A 14,102-nucleotide genomic window follows, 5' to 3' on the forward strand; every position below is an offset into this window, starting at 1 on the left:
TTTGCTATGCTGCTGCTGTGGCATAATCGGATAGTTGGAATAATTACGTTGTCTGTAAAAGGATGAACTATTATAAACTTCCATAGGAGTTGGCATAGGCGTAACATTAGAGTAGGGACGTTGTTGGTATTGTGACAGTGGTGCTTTTGATTTGTTAGGTTTTTATGTGTTACCCATTGCGAATGCTTGCGCAAAGTCATATCGCATATGACTCGTTTGGAGTTCTTGTGCGACTGCAAGAGCAGATGGAAGATCTTTTGGCCTTGCTGAAAAGAGTATGTCACACATAGGGCGACGAAGCCCAGATATGAAGACGCGCAATGCATTCTCCCTGGCACGATCATTAAGAGCTGCAATAACATCACTATTTCCACTATGAATCATAATTTGCTTATTGATTATTAAAGATAGTTGCTTATCTACCTTGTTGTAGTATTCTGCAATGGACAATTATCTTGTCTCGAAATACTTAGCTCATTTTCCATTACGTATAATGGCCTTTTGTCAGCATAAGTTTGATCGAGCCTAGAAATTATTGCCTTATAATTTAGAACAGTATTAAATGATGCGAGAATAGTGTTGGCAGAATCCACTATCTTATTTCTAAAGATACCCATGGCTACATAATACTTCTCCGATCCCTCCTTGTAGTAAGTCATTGCAAACTCGGCTGTACCCAAGCCGGGTACGTGGAAGATTCGCCTTTAAACTCAGGCAGAGATTTAATTAAGTCTAAGCTGGCATTATTCTGTTTTTCAATTAATGGGTTTATGAAAACTGGTAAAAGCGGTTCCACACTGGGTGGTCCCAACCGGTTAACGGCTAAAGTTAGAGGTTGTATCTGCTCTTCAAGCTCCTGCCTAGTATGTTCATTAGACGTATTAACGATTTCTAGCACTTGCTCTCTGCTAAGAAACATTTTCAATTATAAATCAACCTCTCAATCAAAGACTTGGTTTACAAAATGATACAATTTATTTTATTTGAAAGGGCTATTATATGCACGAGAGATATCTGAACATTAAAAGTTCTCGACAGCACAACAAAATCAATTCTATAAAATTTTATCATAAATTACGAAGCGAACAGCTCCCACAAGATGCCCTATGGTTTGTAAATGTATATTAATATTAATGCAAACTGGAAAAGTTGTTGAGTTTTAGCTTAATTGTATTATAAATCTGACGAGCTTAAAATTTTCGTAGCACGTGCTTCTAAAAATGCACTATTTATTATTTCAATTACATATAAGTATTTGAGTTACAGTTTTCATAAAGGACTTAAAAAAACTTTAGTGCAACTCACTACTTCCTACAGAATTTTAACGTCGCAATCATATGACAAAAACTAATTTTAAGGTATTGTTTGCTGGGTTGGAGCTGTTTTGGTCGATATGTATAAAGAAAAAAAAACCAAGAGTTTTTTACTTTTCTCTTCTATGCATTTCGACGCATCCGCGTCATCATCAGGAAGTCTATTTATTTTCAAACAAACAACATGAAAATACAAAAGTAATCATTATTTTCAATAAACATTACAAATTCAACATTAAAACAATAACTCACAATAATTTAATTAGTTGTACAAACACAATAATATCACAGGACAATCGACACATTCATTTTTCTTATTTTCTATTTTTGTTTTTATCATTTTTTATTATTGCTGTATAAGCGCTATTTGTATTGTCAATGTCTTCTTTAAAATTCATGATATTCGTCATATGTTGTTGGATGCGGAGACTTTCCAGTGTCATCCTCCTTTTGCATCTTCTCTCAACATCTAAAATTTTTGCGTTCCCAAAATCAGCTGTATGGTCATTGTCAGTCAGGTGTTGAGAAAGCGCGGTATTTGTTTTTCTGTTTTTTGCGTCCATTTCATGTTCGTGTATTCTCGTTCTCAATGCTCTTTTCGTTGTGCCAATGTAACGTTTATTGCAGGCATTGTTGTTGTTACCGTTGCATTGAATTTTATACACTACATTGCATTGTTGTCCCTTGTCTATTTTGTCTTTTGTTTTTGTAAAGAAACGATTAAGTGTATTGTGTGGTTTGTGAGCAAATGTTATGTTGTCTTTTTTCATAATTCTCCTGAGCGATTGATTACTTGTTAGTCCGGGTATATAGGTAACTCCAATATAAGTTTTGTTTGTGTTTGCTTCTGTTTGTCCATTTGATGAATTAGGGTGGTCCATTTCTTGTGTCGTATTAATTATAAGCTTTTCTATTAGAGTATTCGTAATACGACACAAGAAATGGACCACCCTAATTCATCAAATGGACAAACAGAAGCAAACACAAACAAAACTTATATTGGAGTTACCTATATACCCGGACTAACAAGTAATCAATCGCTCAGGAGAATTATGAAAAAAGACAACATAACATTTGCTCACAAACCACACAATACACTTAATCGTTTCTTTACAAAAACAAAAGACAAAATAGACAAGGGACAACAATGCAATGTAGTGTATAAAATTCAATGCAACGGTAACAACAACAATGCCTGCAATAAATGTTACATTGGCACAACGAAAAGAGCATTGAGAACGAGAATACACGAACATGAAATGGACGCAAAAAACAGAAAAACAAATACCGCGCTTTCTCAACACCTGACTGACAATGACCATACAGCTGATTTTGGGAACGCAAAAATTTTAGATGTTGAGAGAAGATGCAAAAGGAGGATGACACTGGAAAGTCTCCGCATCCAACAACATATGACGAATATCATGAATTTTAAAGAAGACATTGACAATACAAATAGCGCTTATACAGCAATAATAAAAAATGATAAAAACAAAAATAGAAAATAAGAAAAATGAATGTGTCGATTGTCCTGTGATATTATTGTGTTTGTACAACTAATTAAATTATTGTGAGTTATTGTTTTAATGTTGAATTTGTAACGTTTATTGAAAATAATGATTACTTTTGTATTTTCATGTTGTTTGTTTGAAAATAAATAGACTTCCTGATGATGACGCGGATGCGTCGAAATGCATAGAAGAGAAAAGTAAAAAACTCTTGGTTTTTTTTTTTCTTTATACATATCGACCAAAACAGCTCCAACCCAGCAAACATTTTCATAAAGAATTTGGTCCAATCAACATATAAATTTTAAGGTATTTAGCGCTTCTTTTAACTTCCTATAGTCTTTTTTTTTTTAAAGCACTAATAAGAAATGCGTGTGAGTTATATTTTTGGAACAAAAATAAAATGAGGAATTTTTTTTAAGATTTTGTGGAACACCGTTTTTAAACACTTAAAAGAAGTTTTAGTGCACTGATTCAAAAACACAAAAAAAATTTTTTTTTTTTTAATCCACTTAACCAACATTTGAAATATCACTTACAATTGTATTAATTTAATCGAGGATTTGATGATAGTTCTTAGCAGCTTCTCAGGGGTCCTATGGTTCTTTTGTTTCCAAAAGCCCCACGTTGGGCGCCAAATAAAATATCTCTCCGTTCGATTTATAGGAAAGCGACTTGCATTTATTAATCATATATTTTCTGGATTTTCATATATCAAAACGACTTGCTTTTATCAATCATGTATTTCGATCGAGCGACTAGCGTATTCAAGGTACGGTTGTTTTATGATCTGCTGAAATGCTACCGTTTGCCAAAATACATCGAGATTTGGGTTTTTCCTCTAAATCAATTGTTTTTTCGTATTTTTTTATGGGGATGGCTTTGGTGACCAAATTCCACTTTACTAGGTATTCGCGTTTGTCTTCATTTTGTGTGCAGCAACAATTCAGTTGGAGTTTTTTATGCACTTTCCTATTGTCATCAGGCGATAATACCGTTGAAGTTTCTTTGTGCTTTGCTCGCGGTACTAATATCATTATTAGCTAATGATAGTTACGTTTTTGCGTTTACAACACAGCAACAGTTTGGCCTTACATTCAACCTAGCATTACATATGGGAGGGTAGCATAAGTTTTTGGATGGTACCTCTTGTTAACTTATATACAAGTTTGAGTCTGTTGAAATAAAGACATATTTTTGTTTGCACGCGTAGTAAGAAACTCAGTGAATTGTGAATAATTATCAAGTGTTTTCGGATCGCGGATAGTTTATAACTTTTAAATAGGAATATGGACGTGTCCGATAGTGATCTTAATATATTTATATGTGAAAGCAAAGAAGTGCATTTAATATTAAAGTTTGCACTATCTACATATGAAAAATATAGAGTTTATTGAGTGTTCGTAATACTTGTGATTTATATAAAAACGGGAGATATTTCCAAAAAAGCTGCAGAGACTCTGTGCCTGCGAGTACAACAAATAGATGAAATATACAACAACCACATGAAAACTTGCAACTGTTTCTTGCAAATATCTCCTGTAAAAGACTTTTGCTTCTTTTTGCCTTCGGATTATTGATACCAGGGCCAAAACGCATATTTTAATACCTCTAGCAAAACTAATTATTTTCATATGCAAACTAAACGGGATCAAGTGAAAGTGCATATTTAATTTCCAATACAATTATTTATTGGACCTTTTCTAATCATGTATATACTTCTTTATAGACGCCAGTCTTGGAATTGAAGAGTTGAGGTACTTAACAGAAATCGACTTGGAGAAAACTTTTCCGTCAGTTGACGTAGTAGGCGTTAACGCGAAATTGTACGAAAAAATCTAATTGTGGAAAAAACTGGAGGTATGTAGACATTTTTAAATAACAGCCTTTTTTAATAATTTTCCAACTTTATTTTAACAAATGCCAAGACGTACATAATTTCTGTCATTATTTCAACTGTCGATGCACTCTAATTTAAAATTTTTTTTTTTATGGTTTTTGTTTGGCGAAGATGAAGATATAACATCTGCGATTCAAAAAGTTAACCAATAGATTAAGGAGAACGAGGGTGTTTCATTCAGCTCTACAGCTTTGAGTGCATCACAAACTTCGCATGGTTCGCTCAAGGTAATAATATACATACATAAGTATGCTTGGATCTGTGGCATTATTATTTTATATTTTATAATGTAGGTAGACATTCAAAATAGCCTGGAACATTATTCTCGAGGAAAAGACGCTCTCGATTATTACGTAGATCAACCAACTCTTACACCATACCACCACCAAAAGTAAATTGTGTTATTGACCATTATTTGGCTTCCTGAATTAAGCTTTCTTTGACGATTTGGACAAACTTTTAAACACCGCTATTTTATTGATTTATTTAAGTATTTGAAATGTAAAATGCAATTTTAAAATTAATACAAGTTTTTGTTCAATAGTCACCCAGTGTGTATAAGTTATTTTAAACACAGTTAAGTATTATTTTTAAATACACATATTTCATAACTAAAAATATGTAAAATATATAACTGAAAAAATTAACATATATATCCATCCCGTGTATTTCATCATATTGGAAACTAAAAAAAAAAAAACAGTTTTGACTTTCCACAAAAACACATTTTCTCTTAAATCAACTGCATTTTTTTGTAGTTAAATGAACAGCTTAAACTTTTATTTACACAAAAAAATGTGGCAAAATAACCGTCTAAACTGTTAACAATTACCAGATGAACTGTTGAACCAACAAGTTACAAAAAAGGTAAGTGCACAGTAATTTTGTGAATTCAACAGTAAAACTGTTTATTTGTATAAAAAATAACCCTGGGCTACGCCATGCCAAGTCCGGGTATGTGGTATAACCACGGTGATGTCCTTCTGCGTAGTACACCGTTCTGCGGACTTGGCATGGCGTAGCCCAGGGTTATTTTTTATAAGCGCGGCCGAAGGCCGCTTATGCAGAAAGGTGTTCTACGCAGAATTACTGTGCATCGCGCGATTTTTTATTCCAAATTTTCTATTTTTTTGTAAAATAAATAAATAGAGTTGAATGAAAAAGGTCCATTTTCCTCGTCGGTACTATTTAAAAATTTTTCATTCGTTTGAACAATTTAAAGCATCTGGTACCACCAAGCAAGTAGTGAATTAGATAAAATGGCTGTATGCTTGTGTTCGCGGAAAGTAAACAAATAAATCATTAAATTTTACAATAATACGCAAATTTAAACAAATCGAAATAGTTGATTGTGGTTTTATAAACATTATAAAGTGTACTTATGTATAAAATTCTTGTGAAAGTGTTTGTGTGTAGATAAAAAGTGATAGTTATACCATGGTAACTTTAACTACTAATTACTAGTAAACTGTTAACAACAATAAAAATTACTGATTCTCGTTGGGGAACTACCTGAGAAACTATGTGCAAAATTTCAAAGTTCAAACCCCTTTGCTTTACGAATAAAACCAATTGGTCCCTTAATGTATAGCCGACCTATAAAAGCTGCTAGAAGAACGTCAAAGTTTGATAAAATTGTATTTTTAAGAAAATGAAATAACTCCCAATGCCTGAATTACAAACAATGAGGTAAGTCCCAATAAAAATGAAATAACTCCCAATCTCAAAAAATTATGAAATAACTCCCAAAGAAATTTTATTGGGGATTATTTCATTTGGGAGTTATTTCATTATGAAATAATTACCAGCAAAAATTATGAAATAAGCGCCAATGAATTGGGAGCTATTTCATAATGAAATAAGTCCCAATTTGTATGGAAAATATTTGGGAGTTATTTAATTTTTTTGTTGGGAGTTATTGGATTTGGGAGTTATTTCACTGCACCGATTTTTGCTGCTAGATCATTCAGTGTTTTATACCTTGCCTCAAGAAAAAATTACGAAAATTTTAACCTTCAATATTAATTTACGCTCAAACTAACTGGAAACTGTGAAAATTCGCTTTGTAAAATCTGTCCTGAAAATAAGTATGAAACTAGATAATTTTTAACAAATCAGCTGTGAATATATTCTTAGCAATCACTATTTTAATAAGCCTACAATCAAACTTGCAAACTACTTCGGAGGTAGTATGCCTCTGATCAACTTTCTTTTTTCACATAAGCAAACATGGGGATGTCTTATTAGATACCCATTGTCAGATTTCAGAAACAAAAAAAAAATCAAATATCACCAAGAAAAATCCATTTTAATAGTGGAAAGTGCAAATAATATAAGTTTCGTCGGGCATGGTGGCCAACATGGAAGAGGTCATAGGTTCGAGCCGTGATAACGAAAACAGCAAATATAGAATTTCCAAAACAACAGGTCAAGTTCGAAATTTTTCATATTAAGTAGTTTGACATAAGAGAGAAAATTATAGTATACAACAATTTTTATTTTTGTTTTTGTGGCTTACTGCAGGAAACGAGGGCAACCAATAACAAGAAAGTTTTTTTCACACCGAAATGCTATAACTTTCATTATAAACTCGGTTTACTATATGAAACTAGGTAATTTCAGTTGTAGTGGGAATGCAGTTTTAGTAATCAGTTACCAGTTGGTACCGCTGTTTCCGTTATTCAGTGTTCATCTCTAGTCTGCACGTTTTATAAAATGACATGGATATTCAATGCACTTATTCGCGTATTTGGTTGGGTTCACAAGTTCATGAAGACGCATAGAAAATGCGATTACTTTGCTTATTTTTCTTCTTTTGTTTATAAAGCAGTTTCATTTGCGGTGCATCGGCTTTTCATTTGGTCGTGTTTTTTTTTTTTTTGTTTGTTGACCGAATTCTGTGTTAAAATCAAGAAATGAGCTTAGGCAAAGAAAAGTTTGAGAAAGCATAAACAACAGCTTTGATTTGGGGCGCATTAAAAAGTAGGCGTTCAAGTAGTTGAGAAGTGACATTAGTTACCACCAGGTTTTGCTGGTTGTAAATATAACAGCTTAGTTTTTTAATATTTATTTAAGTATGCATGTTAAACATTTTTCATTTCCCGTGTGTTTTATGGATTTATTTTTATAATTATATGCGGATACAAAAAGATTTGTGACAGATATCGATTAATCAGATACTTTGTGGAAATTGTTGGGAATGGATACATTTATGCATATTTTTTTTCATCAAGGGTCATTCACTACTTGAAGTATGTAAACTAAAAAAAATTCCACAAAAAATATATTCCGTTATCGTAAAGGAATTGTACCATTTTGCGGTAAAACTACGAACGAGCCTTAAAAAATACAATGCTAAACCTAGAAATTTCGTATCGCGTTCTGTACCGGTTTCTGATAAGAAATTAAACGACAAATCGAAGTGTTGGCTATGTAAGATTGGGTATTACAAGCAGCTGTCCGAAATAGGACCGGTTGATCGATTTGAGAGGCAATGCACTAGCGGCAATAGCCACCGCCCAAGAACATTAGTCTAGGTTCTATCCTACTTCTAAGTTAGTATAATTTTTTGCGGGGTATTTCTAAGCATCGACCGAAAAATATATCGAAATCAAAATTGAACTCTCCCCGCATATGAGGTACCACAGCCATCACGAAACTTCCTAAAAGGTGTCGTTGCCACAAACTGGATATGGGACCTGTATACAAGTGTACATTGGTACAATATATACAGATTACAACTTGGCATCCAGCTTCCCGCAAGACCAGCTTTTATCTATGTGGGTGGTGCAATACGCCACAGCTTGCTACCTTTGAGCAAACGCACCTAACTCTGGATTGGGTACCTGTGGAACTAAGTCGCGTTTTACGCAGAGGAAACCTCGGAGAAAATGTAGGCCGAGCCTTTCTTCCATTTTGCAGATGAATTTTCATTGAGAAGTTTTTCATGGAAGAAATTAAATATATAGTAGGCGAGCGCGTTAGAACCTAGATTTTGGTACAAGTTTCCTCAAATATCAATAGCATTAAACATCTATAATTAAAAAATTAAAAAAAAAAAATAAATGTAAGGCGCGATAACCTCCGAAGAGATCTAAGGCCGAGCTTCTCTTCCAATTTGCGTCGTGCTCCTCTTGATTTTCCCTACAAATTGGCCGGACGGGACCTACATGTTTTATGCCGACTCCGAACGGCATCTGCAAGGCAGATGAGTTTTCACTGAGAGCTTTTCATGGCACAAATACACTCGGAGCGCTTGCCAAACACTGCCGAGGGGCGACCCCGCTTAGAAAAATTTTCTTCTAATTGAAAAATCTTATTTCTAAAATTTTTGATGTTGCTTTGCCCGGGAGTTGAACCCAGGGCATACGGTGTGATAGGCGGAGCACGCTACCATCACACCACGGTGGCCGCCAATTAGCATTAAAAATAAATAAATGTAAGGCACGATAACCTCCGAAGAGATTTTAGGCCAAGCTTCTCTTCAAATTTGCGTCGTGCTCCTTTTAATTTTTCTTACAAATTTTTGGGACGGGACCTACTTGTTTTATGTCGACTCCGAGCGGCATCTGCAAGGCGGATGAGTTTTCACTGAGAGCTTTTCATGACAGAAGTACTCGCGGAGTGCTTCCCAAAGACTGCCGAGCGGCGACCCCGTTAGAAAAATTTTCTTCTAATTGAAAAAAATTTTTTCTAAAATAATAATAATAAATTAGTAAAAATATTTCTACAATGTTCAATGCTAAAAAAATTTGATCATACGAAAACCGATATTACCGATATAACCGATAGAAAGTTCTATTGAACACACCAAAAAGTATCCTTCAGGCTTTGCGTTGGCATAATGAAACACAAGTAGCAAAGAAATGTTAAGAGAAAACAATGGAAGATATCAAAAACCCTCTCACCGTAAAAATCGGTTGTATAGGAAATATATACTATAGTGGTCCAATCCAATCAGTTCTGACTAATGTAAAAACGGGCATCAAAATATACCCGGGGACCAAATTTTATCTAGACATCTCAAAAATTGAGGAACTAGTTTGCTTTCAAACAAACCCGACAGACGGACATGGCTTAATGAAATCGGCTCCTCATCCTGATCATTTCGGTTTACTTATTGGTGGTTCAATCTCTTCTCGTATAAGGCGTTACATTTTTCTGATTCGAGTAAAATTTAATAAACTATTTCATTTTTGTTAAAGGCATAAAAAGTCTCAAATAGTAGGGAATATTGAAACTCAACTTGGGAATTAAGTATATTTCAAATGTGGAATAACGTTTTTCATCATGCTTGTTGGTATTACTAAATTAGTATCCAACTAACCGTATCACAGCTATACAGTTAGTTTTACACAGACAAAAAAGTTAACTTAGTAAATGTATTAAATGTTCTTGATGTGCAGTGTCGCTTGCAATCTCCTCCATCACACTATGTCTATATGTGAAACGCAGCAAGGCAAATATAACTGATTACCCAGCGTGCTGACAAGTGCTTCCAAGTCGCACAACGTTTCCTATTGATTATACCGTAATAACCCCCTTTCTACTTGCAACTTTTTCCATTTCCCACTGCTTGCAAAACTTATCTAGGCATAATGATGTATGTATGTAGTTTTATTTTTTCATTGTTTTTTTATAAGCGTATGTGTACCAGCACACTTGTATTAAAAACCAACTCTATATATCAATATAAATCGTATAGAACATAAACCATATCATTAAATAATACCTACACAGTATTGGAGCATACATATAACTTATTTGTTTGAAATGTACGCGTATTTACTCAGGCGTGATTATCGTATAGCACTAGAGAGATTTTCTAGCGCCATGAGCTTTTCAATATAGTTTCTTACATATCACATCCAACAAATAACAACTGCACTAACTCTTAGTATTTCGTAAATGGTCCTGTTGGCATTAAACATTTGATTGCATTTTCCTGTATCATAGCGTACTTGTGGTGAATATCCAATTGATATCATACATATGCGTGCAAGGCATACATTTTGGAGTATCTTTTCACAATAATGTTTTTATTCTCTAACTTCCTTTTATCTATCAAACTTTAAGCTTTAAATTGAGCAGTGATTGAAGTGTGGAAGTAGTACGTGCTTGACGTAATAGCAACATATTTAATCATATGATAATCGTCATCGGCAAAAAAATGTTGTAAGCGATTGAAAAAAACGAGAAATAAGTATAGTGATGGTGCTACTTGCCCCAATTATCGATAACTAGGCTGTACACCAGTAATGCTTTTTTAAAGGACACGTTTTCCTTTCAAACGTCTGTTTCTCGTGTTTTTTCACAGAAAATATAAGGAAGTTCTATTTTTTTTATAAGTGTCATACTTTTTTCCTGATCGCCATTACGTACACCTTAAAAGTTCAGTACTATATAGTTCATCTTATCACGATTTATGCCAATCTCACACAGAGGCTTAATGAAATAATTAGTCAAGTTTTCTACATTAAAGCCCTAATTGAACTCAATCTTCCATACAAAATACAAATTCTTAATTATCTCATTATTGCTTGATTGAATGCCTATTCGAGTGAAAAATCCAGTCGGTTTTGCTTGGTACTTCGAATTTTATTGTTAATGTAACAAATGACAATCAAAAATAAACTATTTTCAATAATTTACGAAAAATAGAAAAACACGAAAAAATTTAAAATTTACTTTTCGCTGCATTTGCTGCAAAAGATAATATGGGTTTTGCGAAAACAGGCACATACTTGGTTAGGTGCAACATCTATGGGCAGTTGCGCATGCATTTTATTTTGATTGTATTTATAGTTAGGAAGGAAACGGCTACTTTCCATTTTAACTATTTTTTGTAAAAACGAAATATTTTTTTGGGGCTGCTGACAGATATTTGCTTAATGAAGCAAAAAGCCCTGTATGAATAGGGAAACTTAATTATTTCATTAAATAGAATTGTGATTCGATTAAGTTTCTGTGTGAAAACGGTATTAGGTTTACTTGAACTGAGTTTAAATGAAAGTCTCGCTCTGTAAAATTTTTCGCACACCCTGCATCAGTTAATTTTTTTTAAATATTTTGCAAACAATTTTTAAATCTTTAATCGGCCAGTTTAAAAAAAATCGATTATTTGCGTTACCAATTGGTTTTTTATTTTATTTTTTTTAATCTAAATCTTTCATGGGGCCGTTTTAAAAAAAATCGATTTTCTAGTTTGTTTTGATGTTAATGCATCACATTTTTCGTGATTTTTAGTGCGTAAGAATTGTCTCGGGCACGAAAAAATACATATGTTTTTCGATAACAAACATATTTTTGCACAAATACTCGATTTTTTCAATAACACACTTATAATAAACCGATATATTCGATAACACGTCCATAACAAAAAAATAATATGCCGAAAAATTCCGATAATTTATAAATTAATTTTTCTGAGTCTTGCTAAATAATTCAAAATGATCCCGAAATAGTCGCTAACTTTATCCCGTAATTATTTCGAAATAGCTTATGAATGATCCCGAGATGATTCCATAACGATCTCAAAGTAGTCCCGAAGTGTTCCAAAATTCCCAAATTGATAACAAAACATTACTTACAACAATTTCGAAGTGATATCAAAATGGAACCAAAATGATCCCAAATTATTAACGAACAGTTATAAATAATCTGAAATTAGTCCCTGCATGATCCCAAAAATATACGATCGAGAAGTATGTAGTATGGGTTTTCTGGTATAAATTTTGGGGAATAACATCATTTCCTATTCGACCTAAATAACAGTTGGAAAAAAAACCTTAGGCAATAAATCACACTAAACGACCTCAATGATTGTGAGAAAATATTTAATAAATATTACAAATCAAATCAAAAAGAAACATATCTTACTGAGAAACCGTTGTTTACGCCTAGAAGGTTTAATGTGGTCACATTAATCGCACCCGAGATGGTCGGGATAGTACCTTTATGGTGATTTGTTACTGGAACGTACCGAATCTGTATCCAAAACCTTCGGGGAGTGTCTTTATCGACACTGATGATGGCACAACGCCGAAACCGGTTTGTCTCAAAACCAAATTTGACAAGGGATGACGGAAAATCGTTCCAATATACATCATTTATCCACCCTGTCGGAAAATCAACCAAACAAGATAAGTCTTTATCGTTAATACAACAACAACAACAACAACCTTCTCTGGTTAAATGCAATCTCTTCTGAAAACAAGTCTTGCTTAATGAAAAAGTATCGTCAAGCTGGACCCAAATTTGGTGAGTTACATTGATATTTGGATTTTTTCGTGACTTTTAATTAATTTTAATAATTTAAAAAACTATCCAAAGGTAATGTAGTTCACTGTGCTAGAGTTCTAGTTATATGTTAAGGTAAGAAAGTATTAGAATTTATGATTACCTTAGCGTTTTTATCTCATAACGTTCCATTAGTAATGTGACGAATATTAGTATCACTAAGCGATACTACCATCACTAAGCCGATACTAAGCAACCACTCGTATGTACGTAAACAAATCAATCATCATCTACACACATACATACAAAGCAACGGGGAGATACTCATAAACACATATAATCATCAGCCGAAGTAGTACTCACATATACACACGCATATGGCTATGCAACAGGATATAAACTGCAAATACACAAGCATATAGCTGGTAACCAAGTAGGAGATTCTAGAAGGAGAACCGTCTAGACATTTGGAGAAATATGTGGACAAGGCAACAGAGAGTATAAAAGCAGCGTAAGCTGAGTACTCAGTAATCAGTTTTGATTTAAGCATGCTATTGGTTGTGAAGTATGAGTGTTATTGTGAAGTACTTTCAAAGCAGTCTAATAAAGAACATTTTGCATTATTGAATATTGGAGTTATTTATTGAACAGTTTAGCGATTACAACGTTAGCAGAAGGTTTGGAATAAGCGGAATTTCCCTAATTCGTTACAGTATTTATGATGGGATCACAATAAAATACTAAAAGCGACAATTAAGACGTATCTTAAATTACTGACAGGATGAATTTTCCCGACTTGTCACATCAAACCCCCCGCCTCTTCTTAAAGGAATTGGATTTAACCAGGCTAGAATGCTTTTCTTTCATCTGTTGTAACGATTGAACACGTTAAATACATTTTTTACTCCAGCGGTTTTCCGGATTATATTTTATACGTTTCATATAGTTAAACGCCAAAATCGTGGAATTAAATGAGAAGATATCGACCAATTTGTAGGAGTTGTAAGAACCAAAGATTGAAAGATGAAAGAAGTCGCATTAGAAATATTTGATTTGTATATGGAATGTACACACAGTTGCGAACACGAAGATAGCAGTGGCAATTTTTAGCTAATTCGTTCAATTATATCGTATTTTTATACT

The 14,102-nt window shown here is 33.5% G+C and overlaps 1 protein-coding gene and 1 long non-coding RNA gene across 16 annotated transcripts in view; one reads left to right on the plus strand and one right to left on the minus strand.

Annotated features, from left to right (window-relative positions):
- Positions 1-14,102, minus strand: part of LOC137237421 (tropomodulin-like) — a 406,385-nt gene that overhangs the window by 66,087 nt on the left and 326,196 nt on the right. The gene's annotated exons all lie outside the window — the stretch shown is intronic.
- On the plus strand, positions 4,457-5,257 carry LOC137243339 (uncharacterized). The gene is made up of 3 exons (XR_010950509.1): positions 4,457-4,681; positions 4,833-4,948; positions 5,015-5,257. It is a non-coding gene; the product is annotated as an uncharacterized lncRNA (long non-coding RNA).

The sequence above is a fragment of the Eurosta solidaginis genome, chromosome 1 (assembly GCF_040869045.1).
Source record: "Eurosta solidaginis isolate ZX-2024a chromosome 1, ASM4086904v1, whole genome shotgun sequence".
Classification (NCBI taxonomy): domain Eukaryota; kingdom Metazoa; phylum Arthropoda; class Insecta; order Diptera; family Tephritidae; genus Eurosta; species Eurosta solidaginis.